The sequence below is a fragment of the Ixodes scapularis genome, unplaced genomic scaffold, assembly GCF_016920785.2.
Source record: "Ixodes scapularis isolate PalLabHiFi unplaced genomic scaffold, ASM1692078v2 PGA_scaffold0__279_contigs__length_252992795, whole genome shotgun sequence".
NCBI classification, from domain to species: Eukaryota; Metazoa; Arthropoda; class Arachnida; order Ixodida; family Ixodidae; genus Ixodes; species Ixodes scapularis.
Window position 1 is genome coordinate 176,325,603 of NW_024609835.1, and position 15,696 is coordinate 176,341,298.

General features: G+C 50.3%; 2 pseudogenes; both read right to left on the bottom strand.

Moving 5' to 3' along the window:
- Nucleotides 1–534: 534 nt before the first annotated feature.
- Nucleotides 535–1,435, bottom strand: LOC121837746 (annotated as a pseudogene).
- A 669-nt stretch (nucleotides 1,436–2,104) lies between these two features.
- Nucleotides 2,105–3,902, bottom strand: LOC120850113 (annotated as a pseudogene).
- Between the last annotated feature and the right edge of the window lie 11,794 nt (nucleotides 3,903–15,696).

The following is a 15,696-nucleotide window of genomic DNA, read 5'->3' on the forward strand; positions in this document are numbered from 1 at the left end:
GTCTCAGAGGTAAGATCCCAGTTAACATCTGGGGGAGGAGCACTGGCTCGCACAGGTTGCCATGGAAGGCCGGGTAGAATGGGAAGACGGGAGTCTTCCTCGGGTGACTCATCGTCCCCGTCAGAGGGCTCATCAGAGTCTTGGTCCCGTAGCCACCGCAAAATGCGGTCGGCCGCAAGGACCCAGGTGTCCTCCTCCTCCGTCTCCGAGGAGGAGAGGGAGGAGGAGGACGAGGAGGGCGCCAAAGAGGATGGAGCCGGGGAGGCTCGCGTTTGAAAAGGGATGTCTGCGGCTTTGAGTGCCTGAAGAAGGAGATCTGGCGGATCTATGACATCCTGGACTACAGCCACTACATGTTGGCCGGCTATGGATACCAAAACTGGTTGGGGTTCATGTAAGACTATGTCTAAGGGCTCTATCAGTTCTTGCACAAGAGGGGGAGGTAAGTCAGAACTCACCACTGTGGGTGGCGGTGTGTCGGGGAGGGGTGCGTAGTCCACAGAGTCCCACAGGGGAAGACGGTGGAGCAAGGAGTCAGGAAGGGTGGCCGTGGTCCGTCGTAAAGGCGGAAACAGATCGCTCAGCGGCGTCGGGAACGTCGCGGGTGCGGGTTGCGGGTTGTCGTGGACGGCCACCACGATTGGCAGCACCTCTTCCTCTGTTGGTTGGCCGGGAGGGCCTGTCGGATGCTGGAGGGGGGGCCTGTGGAGCGGGGAGCGGGGCTCCCAAAAGGTAGGAGGCCGTGGGGTCAGCATACCCCTGGAGGGCGGCTTGCCATCCTGTGAGCGCAACGTGGTAAAGGAGGCGCACTCTGTCGAAGACTCGGAGCTTTGCGGAGGCACGGAGGGGGGGGGGGGGGGTCGGAGTCCCAGACCTGGAGGAAAAGCTCCAAGGTCTGGAGCTCGATCACGTCTCGAGTTCCGAAGAAACGTGACTGGCGGCTGGCCCGGTCCACGTACAAGAGGGCGTTACGGAAGTCCCGACGTGTCGGGGGGTGGTGCGTGGTGAAGAGTCTTTGCCCACGGCTGCCGGTGGGGGCACGGGATGGATGGATGTGTCTTGGGTAGTGACGATCTCGACGGGGCGGGGTGTCGCCGCTGCTGCTGGAGCTGTGGTCTGAATCGTCTGGGATGCGGGCTCGGTACCGGCCAGCAGGGTCCTGGCTGGAGGGATATCCTCTGAAGATGAGGTCCTCCTCGTCGTCGTCGGTCGTCGTGACGGGGATATGCTGAGCCATCTCGGAGACACGAGCACGTCGGGTAGGAGGCGCCTCCGGGAAGGCAGCCCTAAGGGCGGGCGTGAGTGCGGAGACGAGCTCCTGGGTTGCCGGCGCCGGGGTGCCGGAGGGTCTGGAGGCCACCGGGTTGGATGGCGGAGCGGGAACGGAGCTGAAGGGGACCCTACTCGGAGGGCCAGGCGGCGTAGCTGCTGGCATAGGGCTTCCATCCTCGGGTGTCCCACTTCTGGATGTGGGTGGGCGGGCTGACTGAGATCGGAGGGATCTCTCGGCTTTTCTTGGGGGCATCGGATGGCGTCCGCGCGTTGTCTTGAGGTCTCGACCGCCCCACTGAAACCTTAGATCCGAGAGCAACACAGGAGGTGTGCTCCTCCGAGTCAACCAACCCTTGGCCGTTGTCTTGCGGTACCCCCAGACTTGGTTCGCTGCGTTAAAGTCGCCGCATACCATCAGCGTGTTTCCTCCCGCTACCCTACATGCTTTATGAAACAGTGCTTTGAATTTCTGTTGCGTGTGAGCTGGCTTGCTGTTCACATTAACTAAGAAGGTGCACTCTTTTCTCTTCCTTCCCGTGATAACCTCCACCGTGCAGTGTCCTATGGTGCTCTTTTCTAGTATTTCGTGCTCTACGAATGTGATACCTTTTCGTACGAAGATAGACTCCCCTACCCTTCCCCTTGGGCGTTTCGCAGGTATCCGGGGGCCTGTTGTGCGATCGGTATCCCGCGAGCTTGGGTGTCTCCGCGGCATTAGATTCCTGTACCATGACCACATCCGGTTTCCTATCTACTCTCTGCAAGTGCTGTTGTAATACCGCTTTCTTGCGGGCAAAACCGCTACAGTTCCAGTGCCAGACTACGAGGCCTTTTACTGACGGAGTGGTTGTTGCTGCACGCTCTGTCCCGTCCATGATTGTTGGAGTTTAGTGATGATCCGGATTTCCATGGTCTGTATCTGCGCTTGTATTTGTGCTTGTATCTGTATCTGTAGTTGCGCCAACATACTCTGCATGCTCTTCTCGAGCGATGTGAGGCGCTCGCTAGTCTCCTTGCAGATTTCCTCCATTCTGTCCAATCTTTCATCGTGTCTCTTAAGCTTATACATGATCTTTCGATCCCTGAAGCTTTCTATGGCCCTCCACTTGGGGGCTGGTTCCGTCGCCCTATCGGCTCTGGGGTCCACTTCGGTCTCTGATACGTCCTCGACTATAATCTCCGTCGTTTTTTCTGGTACTGGTTGTGGTGCCTGTTGCTGTCGCTCCCCAATCAGGATTGCCAGCTTCGCATTGATTTCCTTGATTATATCATCCTGCTCCGAGATTCTGCGCTTGAGCTTGTCATTTTCGTCCTTGAGGGCCTTCATCACTGCCAGGTCCTCCTGCCTCTTCTGCTCGTAATAACTATTCACACTGGGTTGCTTGCTCTCGTACCTAGTTGTCTTGACAGCGTCTGCCCAGGAAGTCCCCTCTCTCGGCCGCGATACGTCGCGGCGGCGACTGATGCTTCTACCTTCCTTACTGACTTCCCTTCGCCGACTGTCGGCTCGTCGTCTTGATACGCTGCGCGGATTCTCGATGGAGCGCGACCTCAACGGTGGAAAGTCTCCGGCTACCACTTGCTGCTCCGCGGTCTCCGCTTTGCGCTCCCATTGGCGTCGCTTAACTATGTGTGGCATCTTGTATTTGTTTTTACAGCCCCTCTCCCCTGTTGGATGTGGGCCCCCGCATAGCTTGCATTTCGGTTGACATTTCAGCTCATGCCCTTCCTCCGGGTTCGCCATGCCGCAGCCGAAGCAGGACTTCTTTCCGGGATTCGGGCACACGTCTCGTCTATGTCCCAGCTTACCGCACGTCTTGCAAACATCGAAATGCTTGCGATATAATCCACACTTGATCAAAACTATGCCGTACTTGACGTAATGCGGTACCTTCTGCCCCGCGAAGAGCACTACGACCGCGGTCGTCTCTCCGATTCTATGCGCCTCCAATGCCGTGGGGCTGTTCTTATTCACTACGTTTTCCGTGATACCCTCCGTCGTCTCTTCTATGTTTGTCTCGAATGACTCCCTTGACTGTTCCGTCAGCAGCCGTTCTATAGGCGCTGTTCTCATACGTCTTGCCTCCCTCGCTAATGGACGTCATTTGAGCGTATCTGGTAGCTCGCCGCTTGTCTGGGGTGCTAATCACTATAATGTTCTGCTGCGTATTTATACCGACGGTATCCTCGCCAGCCTCCTCCCTTGTGACCTTCGCCGCCCTTGTGACCGCCGCCGCCCTTGTGACCGCCGCCATGGCAGCCGGGCCTCCCATCTTCGCTATATTGAGGCCGCCACGTGGCCTGACCACTATCTTGATATCCTCCTTCGGCATGCTTACTGGCATCCGTGCCCCTTTCGTGATTTCCGATGCAACTTTCTTGGCGCAGTTGGCCCTAGTTCTTGGCCTGGACGGCCGGTTGGTTGCAGCGAACTCACCGCTTTCCGTGCCGTTCGTGATCTCCTTGATTCGCTTGCCGGGGACCTTCCATCCCTCGGCCTCTTCCGGTTCGATACGCTCCCCGGGCACCTCGATGAACGTGCGCCCGTCGACGTTGCCGACTCGTAGCGATGGAGCTACAGCCTCTCCTGTTGACGTAGCCGTCGTTGTCTCGTCCATCATCTCGAACATGATTACCGACGGGTTAGGCCTAGCGGCCGGCCGGTCGTCGCCGACAGCCGTACTCGTCCTAGGCCTACGTTAGGCTTAGCGGGGATTCCCGCCACCCCGAGAACAAAGTCCACGTAACTTGAAAAATTCACGTACCACTTAGGAAAATTTGGTGTCCGCCGATAGGCCACACCTTCGCCCGCACTTGGGTACCAATTTTAGAACAATATTGATTAATTAGCACTGAATAAGTTGGAATTAAAGCAGGAGCCGATGTGGAGACACGTCCGCTCCCTCCGGCGACCGCAGCGCCTCCATGCATGGCGCGAGGACCCACATTACGTTGCAGTTTCTCTCGTTCTTTCTGGTATCTTCGTTTTCGTATTTAGTACATCGCAGCGTCGTTTCTTTACGCGCATCTCTTTTTTGCGCCGGTAGCAGAGGGTCTGCCGTAAGTGGGCCGCGGGTCGGGGTTCATTGGAAGGACCGCAGTCAGCCGCGGGCCGGTCGGAAGCCTTCCGCGGGCCGGATATGGTCAGAGGGGCCGGGGTTTGGAGGCCCAGTTCTAAATGACGCTCGCGCGCCGCACAAGCGCGCGTGCACAGCAAAATCTTCAAGCACGAGGGCCGTTAAAAGGGCAGCGCTCGCTAGTCTATAGGTTTAAATTTACAAAGAGCGAATGTACAATACTATACTCGGGGTCCATTTTCGGTGGCATTGAGGAGAAATCCAACGAGAGTAACGGGGCGGAGCTAATGGCTCTGTGTTATTGCGCCAAGTAGTTCCGGACTTTTGTTGGTTTGGGTTTCACTTTGGGTTTCGACGTGATAGACGCGTACGCATAGGTGTTGCTTTTCTCAGCCACCACCCTACTCCCCCTCGACGCGCCCTGCAGTTGAGCTTCGGGAGGTAAGTTGAAGAGAGTCGGTAAACGTTTTTTTGCGAGTTGAGAACCTGTGCTCCTCTTTTAATTTCGTTATTTAGGCGTCAACACGCTCAATCATCCACGCTATAGTTGATCTCCTCGCGTAGAGGATCGCGGTTAGGCATGCTTTATCGCGATTGCCGAGCATGCAGGCATATCCGCGTCTCTTTCCCTACGTTTTGCCACTTTCTACATACAAGTCAACATTCTGATGTAAGCACTTGGCCCGACTTACAGGGAAAATTACACCGGGGTCTATTTCGTCTGATTCTAGTTGTCATTGCGACCGACGTAGATTTGCGGCGTCGATTTAAGAAATATTTTCATCCTCGCTGCAGTTTAGAGTTTATTGATACGTCAACCCTGGCCCTAGGGGGGTCTGTGGCGCACCTTTGCTCGGAACACGTATGCTGAGAGCTCGCGCTGAGAAACTCAGAGATCCTGGGCTCAATCTCCAGCCCCGCTCGCTTACGCCGGTGAGCTAGCTAACGAACCGGCATACGGGAACAATGGATAGCCCCGGTTCCCTCTGTCTCACTTATTTGTGCACGTTGGGCACCACTTGCTTGATTTGTTTTGACAACATTTTTGTTGCCAAACTTCGGAAAACTCCTACAGGGAGAACAAAGGGGCGAGCTGGCGGAAGGTACCGGCGATACACCACACCGAGTATACACCAACTCATGTTTACAAACAAACCGGAGCGCCCCTAGCGGACGCCACCGGCGCCGCGCATGCGCGGTGGATGGTGGGCAAGAAGCCCGCCGTCGCCCATAAACAAACCATTGAATTGCGTTGTTGTCGGCGTCGGTGGGAGTCCCCATGCTCTTTTTCGCGTAAGAATTGTTGATTCTACGTCCTCCTAACAATGTCTGAGTACTTGAGCGGCTTCACCAAAACTATCGAGGCAAAACTTTGCTTGAATAATGTGACGTGCGGCGATTCATTTCACGTGGACGCCGCAGAATGGGCGCTAAAGCCTGACTCCCACGATGAGATTCTGCTCGCTATTTACAGTCGTGACGTCGCTCGGACTGCAAAAGCGTCGACCGTAGCTGAGATGGTGGACATCGATACTGAAAACCGCAAGTAGAATCGGGAATTACAAGTCGGTGATGGCCACTGGTAACAATGATCAACAACTTATTGTATCTGTTTACACTTAGCCGACTTACCCGAACCAACCTTCAAAAGTGTTTTGAGGCCTGCACTTAGTTCTTATCGCAATTACCGGGTCAACGTTTGGTTTACGGGCCGCTGTCGTTTTAACGAACTGACGACAAAAAGCAGCCAAGTTTGAAAGAGCAGAAGACAGTTCGAACGCACGCGCAATGGAGTACGGGCAAGAAGCACCGCGTCCCGTGTAAACAAACCATTCGAATGTCACGTTGTCGGCGTCTGTGTGAGTCTGCATACTCTTTTTCGCGTTGGAGTTGTCGATTCTACGTCCTCATCGCAGTGTCTTACCACTTCAATCGCCTGAGCGAAATTATAAAGGCTCGTTACGCCGCTAAAATTTCCGTAAATAATTTGCCGTGCGGCGATTCATTCGCATGAACGCTGCAGAATGGACGCCAAAACCATGATGAGATTCTTGTAGCTATTTTCGGTCGCGACGTCGCTCGTGCTGCAAAAGTGTAAAAGGTAGCGGCGATGATCGACGTCGATACTGAAAATTGGAAGCGGAAACAGACCAAGCGTAACAAGTAGGTGATGGCCACCGGTACCAATAATTAACATCTTGTATCTACTGTTTACACCGAGCCTACTTAAGTCTTTTGAGGCCCGCAATTACTTCTTATTGCATTCACCGGGTCAAAGTTTGGTCTACGGGCCGCTTTTGTTTGAACGAGCAGACGACAAAAAGCAGACAACTTTGAAAGAGCAGACGAAAGTTCGAACGATCAGGCGACCGTGTGAATTTGAAGACGCACTGAATCCGTGGGCAGTCCGGACAACTTGGGGGTTTTCTCTCGTTCATGTTGGAACAAAGCAAATACATCTGGTGACCACAAATTGTGGTCCGCACACGCAATCGTAGTTCGACAGCGTCTGGTTTGCCCTTTTCACGGCTGCTATCCACGTTCTCGGACGAACGGAGGGGGCAGAAACACATGAAAACTGATCTTCAAACCTTTCCAGATTCTCTTGGTAAAGCCCCCATCGCAGCATTTTGACGAGAAGGCAGGTTTTTTATCTCGTTTCTTCCAAAGGAACACAGGAATGCATGTCTCGCATGACCAGTGTTGCCAGATGGTCCCAACAAAAAACCGCCAAGCGGCTGGGAGGTATAGCCCAAATATAGCCAAAGCCATAAAATAAATATAGCCCAAAATAGCCAAGACTAAACACAACGATTTTTAAGCCTTTTATTGACAATTTTTCATACGCGCAAAAAATAACACGTTAAATTCCCTTTTTCAACCCTCAGATGCGCCACTTTTTGTGTACATTAGGTCCCCTGATATATATATATATATAAAAAAGCTTCAGAAGGATGAAAATTTGTAAAACAATTACCCATCCTTCGTAGGTTTTCAGAAATAGAAAACATACAATGACAGCTGTATTGTGAAGCCCGGGAGATATAATCATACAGTAAAAGAACAGAATGTAGAAGCAGAACAGTCAGAACTGAGAGTTTTAAACTGGCACCCCCTATATCTAAGGTTCTTACCAATAACCCACCCGCCTATTTTTCTTTGTATAGAATATGAGCGTCCCCCGTTCCGGTTCAAGCTATTTTTTATTGTGTTTCTTTTCTTAAAGTTGGCGATGCCTAAGAATTTTCGCAATGGGCACCGAAGCTGCGTTTGGAGAGTCCAGTCTACGTCCGGGTAGAAGACGTGCTACCGGACCTGTAAAAACGGCGCAATTTGTTTGTTTGATTTGCTTCACTGCGCTGTGGGGAGACCGCTTGAACTCTGCTAGCACTGCTTCTCTGCGCATTGTGAAAACCCTGAAGTTTGTAGAAGTTTGAAGCCATTCTCCTTCCTCTCTCTCCTCTCGATTAGCCAAAAGAGAAACAATTTTTTTTACGAAACTGACTAGAAGTTCGAAAATTAACTAGTCGAACCTCAAAGTTCGACGTCGAACCTGAGGTTCGACAAGAGTTCGGCGCGCCCTTAGAAATAGCCCAAAAATAGCCACAAAGCCAAAGGCGAAATTTTGACGCCAACTAGAAAAAGATGTAGCCCAATTTGGCTATATATAGCCCAATCTGGCAACACTGCGCATGGCGACTTCTGCCCACCGCCCCAGACCGGAAGTGCGTCCGGCGCGCCACCACCGCGGCGTGACGTAGGAGAGTTGAGTTGGTGTATACCGATGAGAAATACGCCATGTTTTTTTGTTTTTGTTTTTGAGGGAAATACTAGAACTACTAAAACCTGCGACGGACTTAAACAAAATACGAAAAAATCGCGAAGGAGCTAAAAAAAAATGCAATAAGTCTGGCGTACCTTCTCTAATATTATAGTAAGATTGTGAGGCCGAAGCTAAAAAGAACCATTTTATACTTTTTCAATGGTTAAGCTGCACCCGGAAATTATTTTGATTGAATTTTATTCAACTGCTCTGTAAAACAGCGTGCCCTGGCTCCGTAGCTTTGGCAGCATTGACACAAAAAGTTGACCCCAAATACAGCGATACTTTATTATAAACAAATTAAATAATAAAAAAAGAACAAAAAAGCCGCTTACAACTCCCTGTAACGCCGAATTAGAGCGCAGCTCTTGAGGAGGAGGAGGGAAGGGCACTGGGGGGGGGTTAAACTAACCAGGGGGGGGTCACGTTACCTTGGGGGTCACGTGACCCCCAATGATGTCATCACTGACGTCACTGATGACGTCATCAGTGACGATGACGATGCGGGTACCGATGACGTCATTAGTGACGTCACTGATGACTTCACCAGTGATGATGACGATGCGAATGTCGGTGACGTCATCAGTGACGTCGCTGATGACGTCATCAGTGACGATGACGATGCGGATGCCGGTGACGACATCAGTGACGTCACTGATGACGTCATCAGTGATGATGACGATGACAATGCGGATGTCGGTGACGTCATCAGTGATGATGACGATGACGATGTGGATGCCGGTGACGTCATCAGTGATGATGACGATGACGATGTGGATGCCGGTGACGTCATCAGTGATGATGACGATGACGATGTGGATGCCGGTGACGTCATCAGTGATGATGACGATGACGATGCGGATGCCGATGACGTCATCAGTGATGATGACGATGACGATGTGGATGCCGGTGACGTCATCAGTGATGATGACGATGACGATGTGGATGCCGGTGACGTCATCAGTGATGATGACGATGACGATGCGGATGCCGGTGACGTCATCAGTGATGACGATGACGATGTGGATGCCGGTGACGTCATCAGTGATAATGACGATGACGATGTGGATGCCGGTGACGTCATCAGTGACGATGACGATGTGGATGCCGGTGACGTCATCAGTGACGATGACGTCATCGGGGGGTCACGCGACATCGGCGGGGGTCACGTGACCTCGAGGAGGGGGCCACGTGACCTCAGGGGAGTCACGTGACTTCGGGGGGTCACGTGACCCCCCACGAGGTCACGTGACCTTGGTGGGGGGCTCGCGCGGTGCATTATGGGACATTTCCCATGATGCACCGCGCGGTTACGCCGACGGCGACGGCGACGCCGACGGCGACGCCGACGCCGACGGCGACGCCGCTCAAGCCGGAAACGGGCCCCTAAGAGCTGCGCTCTAAAAGTGAAAGCCGTTTACAAATCCCTGTAACGCCGAATTGGAGCGCAGCTCTTGAGGAGGAGGAGTGAAGGGTACTGAGGGGAGGGTAGACCCCTCCTCCTTCTCCTCCCCCTCCCCTCATTCTTTAATATGCTCCGGGGGGTCACGTGACCTCGGGGAGGGGGGTCACGTGACCTCGGGGAGGCGTGACCTGGAGGTCACGTGACCTTGGGTGTCACATGGGGGTCACCTCAAGGTCACGTGACCCCCAAGGTGACCCCCACGTGACCTCAGGGGTCACGTGACCTTGGGGGTCACGTGACTGGAGGGGTCACGTGACCTCTAGGGTCACGTGACCTCAGAGGGGTCACGTGACCTGGGGGTTACGTGGGGGTCACCTTGGGGTCACGTGACCTTGAGATGACCTTGGGAGGGGTCATGTGACCTTTGGGGTCACGTGACCTTGGGGAGGAGACCACGTGACCTCGAGGGTCACGTGACCTCAGATGGGTGACGTGACCTTGGGGGTCACGTGACCTTCAAAGGGTCACGTGGGGTCATCTTGGGGTCACGTGACCTTGAGATGACCTTGGGAGGGGTCACGTGACCTCGAGGGGTCACGTGACCTTCAGGGGGTTACGTGGGGTCACGTGACCTTAAGGTGACCTTGGGAGGGGTCATGTGACCTTGAGGGTCACGTGACCTTGGGATGACCTTGGTTACGCCGACGCCGACGCCGACGCCGACGCCAACGCCGACGCCGCTCAAGCCGGGAACGGGCCCCTAAGAGCTGCGCTCTAAAACGCGGCTTTGGCCGACATCACTGGTACTCCGCTTGATCGATAATAATTATAATGTACGTACAACCTTTTAAAAGATCGTCTTCTGCTTAAGTCAGAATCAGAAGCCGTAAGCCAAACCGACGCTGAAGACTGACCAGATAGTCCAGCGGTTTGGCACAACGAGTAGAGTATCTATGGTGAGTCACAGCAACGCCACCCTGAACTTCTACTGAGCGGGAAAGAGTGTGCGGTCGGGAGGGGGAAAAGGCGACTTGCTGCAACTGTGGCGCTGCTGTTGACTTACGGGTGGTGTTCTGCTCGGCTGAATCATGGAGCCATTTTTGCCTTTCTTGGCAAAGCGAGAGTTGATTACACCTTCCCTTCTACACCCGGTATCACACCAAGTCCGATCACAGCCAACACTGCGACACGATGGAGCCACTCAAGCAGTCACGGCGCTCGTCATATTTGTGCGATTTCTATCACCTGCTAAACCAATCACGCACCTAAAAATCACAGCATCACGCCACATTCACTGGGCGTGAGTGGCTTAGTCGGTACAGCAAACGCGCAAAGATGACGACGACCATACTATTTTGGCGCATTGCCTCGTTTGTCTGTTTTCGCTTGTTCTGTTTGTTTCACCGGCTAGCAAGAAGGGGAAACGAATGACATTTTCGGACGTTACCGAACGCACATTCAACAAGGTTATCTAGGCGTAATAAGCTGATAAGCTGGTCCAGTTGTTTGACGCTATATATGATGGGAAAAACAGCTCAGAAAACGTGGACTACGAAAAGAACAAACACGACAGCATTGTTCTGTCGTGTTTGTTCAGCATTGTAAGTCATTGTCCTACCGCGCTTGTTTTTCTTCGTAGTCCACATTTTTTTAGCTGTTTTCTCCATCATGTTATCTATGTGCACTATCCTTAGTGGCAAAAATGTGTTAATAATTTAATATATTCTATATATCTTAGGGTAAATTTACTGTACGAGCCTTCATCCGTTTGCTCGCACAGATTGCGATTAGTCAAGACCCGAACGCTATGTCAAAGTGTAGCGTTCTACGCAGCTCTGGACTGGGCCAGACGAGCTTGGCCCTCTCGGCGTGTCGCTATCTGACCAAAGAAACTGAGTACCTTCCGTGGAAAACGGTCCTGAACGCGTGGAGGAACATCGAGCGGCTCTTGACGTCCACTGCCGTCTTCACGTCGTGGCGGGTGAGCACTTGGCTGGAAATGGCGTTCAACCGGTCGAAACACGAGTCTCTAGCCGAACGCTGACACTACACTCGTGTTAGACGTGCCCCACCACGTCACAGATGAGAAAGCTTTAGGGCTGAATTTTCCTTAGTCACTACCTCAAAAGCGCACCAACAAGCTCTTCGTCATGCATGTTTCCGTACGTGTTTTATTACCGCTGAACCAACCATGTACAGGAAAAGCCCAGTGACACTACGCGTTTTTCACGCCGTTTGATTAGTTCCATCACATCGTAGCGTCGGCTTCAACGCGAAACGAAGTATGAACAAGGCCGTTGTAGTTCCCAATTTAGACCGAAGTGTGTCGTCAGCGTTCTGATGGAAATCGTGTTCAATCAGTGAAAACACGACTTTCAGCCAAAATTTTCTGACGCAGTCGCGTCCAATCTGAGCCTTCGGTGGCCTTTTGTAGCGACGCCGAATAATTGATTCTGCACTAAGGCTTTATTATCTAGAACGCCTTGGTTGGTTCTCGGTACCGTTTCACCCTCCGTCCCGCATTAAAGTCTCTTGATACTCATTTCTACAAGTAACCAAAACCAATGCAAATAACAAAGCACGTTCTGCTGGAACAAAGTCGCGCCTTTCAGTTCAGTCTCCTGCAGTGCGCCGCCATTCGCTTCCTAAAACCTGCACCGTCATGTGGTCGACGCATAGAGAAATATAGTACTACGTAAAGAGTGGCCACTCAAGCCGTATCGCGGCCCACGAGTTAGGGACTCTACTGGCCGTTAGTAGGCGCAACAGTGCCACTTATTCTGAAAATTTGTCTGATATATAATATTAATAAATAACTTCGTTGTATCGAGTAAACTTTTAAAATTATTACGAACTTTGAAAACTTCCAAAAAACGACTTCAACGGCTGTGGCTATGGCTGCGTCGTGGACTCGACGGAGGGCAGATACTTCGGCTGCTTGGTCTGTGCCTTTTGCATCGTTGAGTGGGTTGAGTTGTTTCCGCGGCTTGTTGTCTCGTGCGGGTTTCTAGTCACTCTTTCATTGCGGTCATGGTATACGGTATACGTAAGAAGTATTGGGACTGTAGTTTTTTTGTTGACGGACATTTGCATTCGGTCACTGAATTTATAAGCCACTGGGCCAGTCATATATGTGCAAGCGTCTTTCAGCACATGGTCATATGTGCAGGCGCCTTTCATGAAACTTGGACGGTAATTTTTTTAAATGCCCTCCATCATATTGTATTTGTCGCTCTAAGTCTCGCTGTAATACAGTACTTTTTTTCCAGTGTACAACTGTCGACGCGTTATTTATAAATTTTGCATGTGTATTTTTATTTTTGTAACGTACGAATAGCATACATCACTCCTTGTCTTCAGAGTTGATGCTTGTTTTGCTTGTCATATGCACATTCTCCAATTGCTCGTCTCCAGTCGTTTTTGACCAGGGACAAGTTGATACTGTGTATTTTGATATGTCGAAGGCATTCGATACGGTGAATCATGTTTTGCTATTTTCGAAACTGCAGTTGTATGGTTTTTGTCCTGTGTATCTTGCTTGGTTTGAATCATACCTTTCTTCGCGTACAAACGCTGTTCGGATTTCGAATATTTTATCGGATCATTTCATCTCACCATCGGGCGTTCCACAGGGCTCAAACCTGGGCCCTCTCCTTTTTCTAATTTTATTAATGATATTGTTTCAGCTGTCAAGAGTGCTAAGATTCTACTGTTCGCAGACGACATCAAGCTTTATTTCTCGGTGCGTGGCTTAGACGATATTTTATTACTAAAACCGGATATTGACCGAGTGTCAGTGTGATGCTCATCTATATCTATTGTTCCTTAACTCACAAAAAAAAAGTTATTTCTTTGTCCAGAAAGCCCGACCCGATTGGTTTTCAACATACGCTACAGAATGCGACAGTGATTCAGCGTGTGACCACCATGCGTGACCTTGGCGTTATCGTTGATAGCTGACTTTCATTCAAAGAACATGTCACTTCAATGGTGGGTACTTTCCTACGTGTACTGAGGCTGACCTCACGTATGACGCGAAAGTTTTTGAGTTACAGATATTTGGTTCGTTTGTTTTGATCCTTGGTTCGACCGAGACTTGAATTCAGTTCCGTAGTGTGGAACTCCTTTTCTGTGAATCACTGCAACGAAATTGAAAGAGTTCAGGAGCGTCTGGTTCGAATTGCATACGATAGATACTTTAATCGTCGTTGTTATTATAGTTACGAATTACTACTTAAATACCTTAACTTGCGAGAACTTAGTAAACGGCGTACCATTCGTGATTTGTCGTTTTTGCATAAAGTCATCTGTGGTAGAATTGATAGTATTTCACTCTTATCTGTGAACTTTCATGTACCTCTTCGCACTCGCAGATTTCTTTTGCAACTTTACCCAAACACCTCATACCATGCCTCACCAATGTCTAGGATCCAGCACCCTTATAACGAGCTTTCTTTTCCTGATCTTGACATCTACGCAGATACGTTTTTTTAAAAAAATGGTGAAGCATTTATAGCGTGTGAAACTTTGTTTGCGTTTCTTGCATTGTGTTTTTTTTTTATTTAGCGCTATGTGTTATCTGTAGCGTCTTGATATCTGTGTGTATTGCGTTTGTTAATTCTGTGGCTAGTATTGGTTAACCTGTGCCTCAACCTATGCCTCAACAGACAGATGCATCTTTAATGTGATGGTTATTGTGTTTATAGTGTACCAATAAGTAGGCCTTCGTAACCGTTTTTGGAGACTACCAGAAAATAAAGAATAATATTATTATATTATAGTTACAAAAATGAATACTTCTGTGTGTCAATCCCTGGTGTCGTCCCATGTCGTCCCTTCAAGAGAGTTAGCACACATGTGAAAATATCGTTTTCGGTGTGCGGTCAGTTTGAACTATATGTAGCGCTGGATGACTTTTCTTCTGCAGTACAATTAAGGTATGCTTATAAAGCCATTATACTTTAAACAAAAACCATGCTAGTTACAATAACACTGACTCGTTAAACTAGAAGGCGCATGCTACTGCCCGATACAAAAATACCGCCAGAACTCGCCTTGAACCCATTCATTCATCTGGCCAGCGGTTACTGTGTGTATCCATCCATCGAACACTCAACTAGGGACTATAAAGGCCGCTGGGTGCGCTCGCTGACACTGAATTGGGCCGCTGGGGCCTATGGAAGTGTCCGCTCTTTACGTAGTACTATATTTCTCTGTGGTCGACGCTTCAAATAATGTCTCTACTTGTAGGAAGCTCTTATCAGACCTTACTTCGCATGGGCGCTGTCATCTTGGAATCACGTGACGCGGCCGCCATATAACGCACCTTCAAATCGACGCTCCTCTCCCCTCCTCGCGGCGAAGTCGTTGTATTAATTTTTTTCGTCAAGTTTCACCGCGATTTTTTCTCTTGGTTGGTGAAGTGCCGTTTGATACTTATTTTTACTACATAACTGCATGTCATCCTTATGTGTACAACGTCTGCGCTTTATTTTATAACATGTTGTGACTATTTGCACCGTTGGCATATACCATATACGTGTGAGGGAAGGAATCAGCGTTAGCACTGGCGCACATTGAATATGCAGATGTCTCTAAGACAAACGAGGGTTGAGAGGCAAATTATTTATGACAGCGGAAATCTGTTTAAGTGATAATGGCTTAGTGTTTGTGGCGCGATAAGGAGCGCGAGGAATATTTGTGATCCCGCAATGATGATCGTAAAGAAGAAGGCAAATATAGCCAACGCAAGTAGTCACTATGTGTGTTTCTTCAAAGCATCGTGCTCTGCCTTCATAACAAGTCCGAAACAGCTGGTTTTGAATATACGGGGGAATCATTTCTGCTGTATAAACATTCCCTTGATCTGCTTACTTATAAATTTAAAGAAAGTATACACTATGCTGGGTCTCATGTCTGCAGTCATTCAATTTTCTTAGGATATCCGATTCAATTATTTTATTTAGACACAAAAGGTTGGGCTGCCCCGGTGACAAAAGGTGTCAAAGACAGCTTCTCGGTGTCTGACAAAAGCGCCTGATATACGCAATATGTGACGCCAAAAAGAAACCGTCTGCATGGAAATCACTCGAGTGCAGCGTTGTAGATGCCGGATCGGA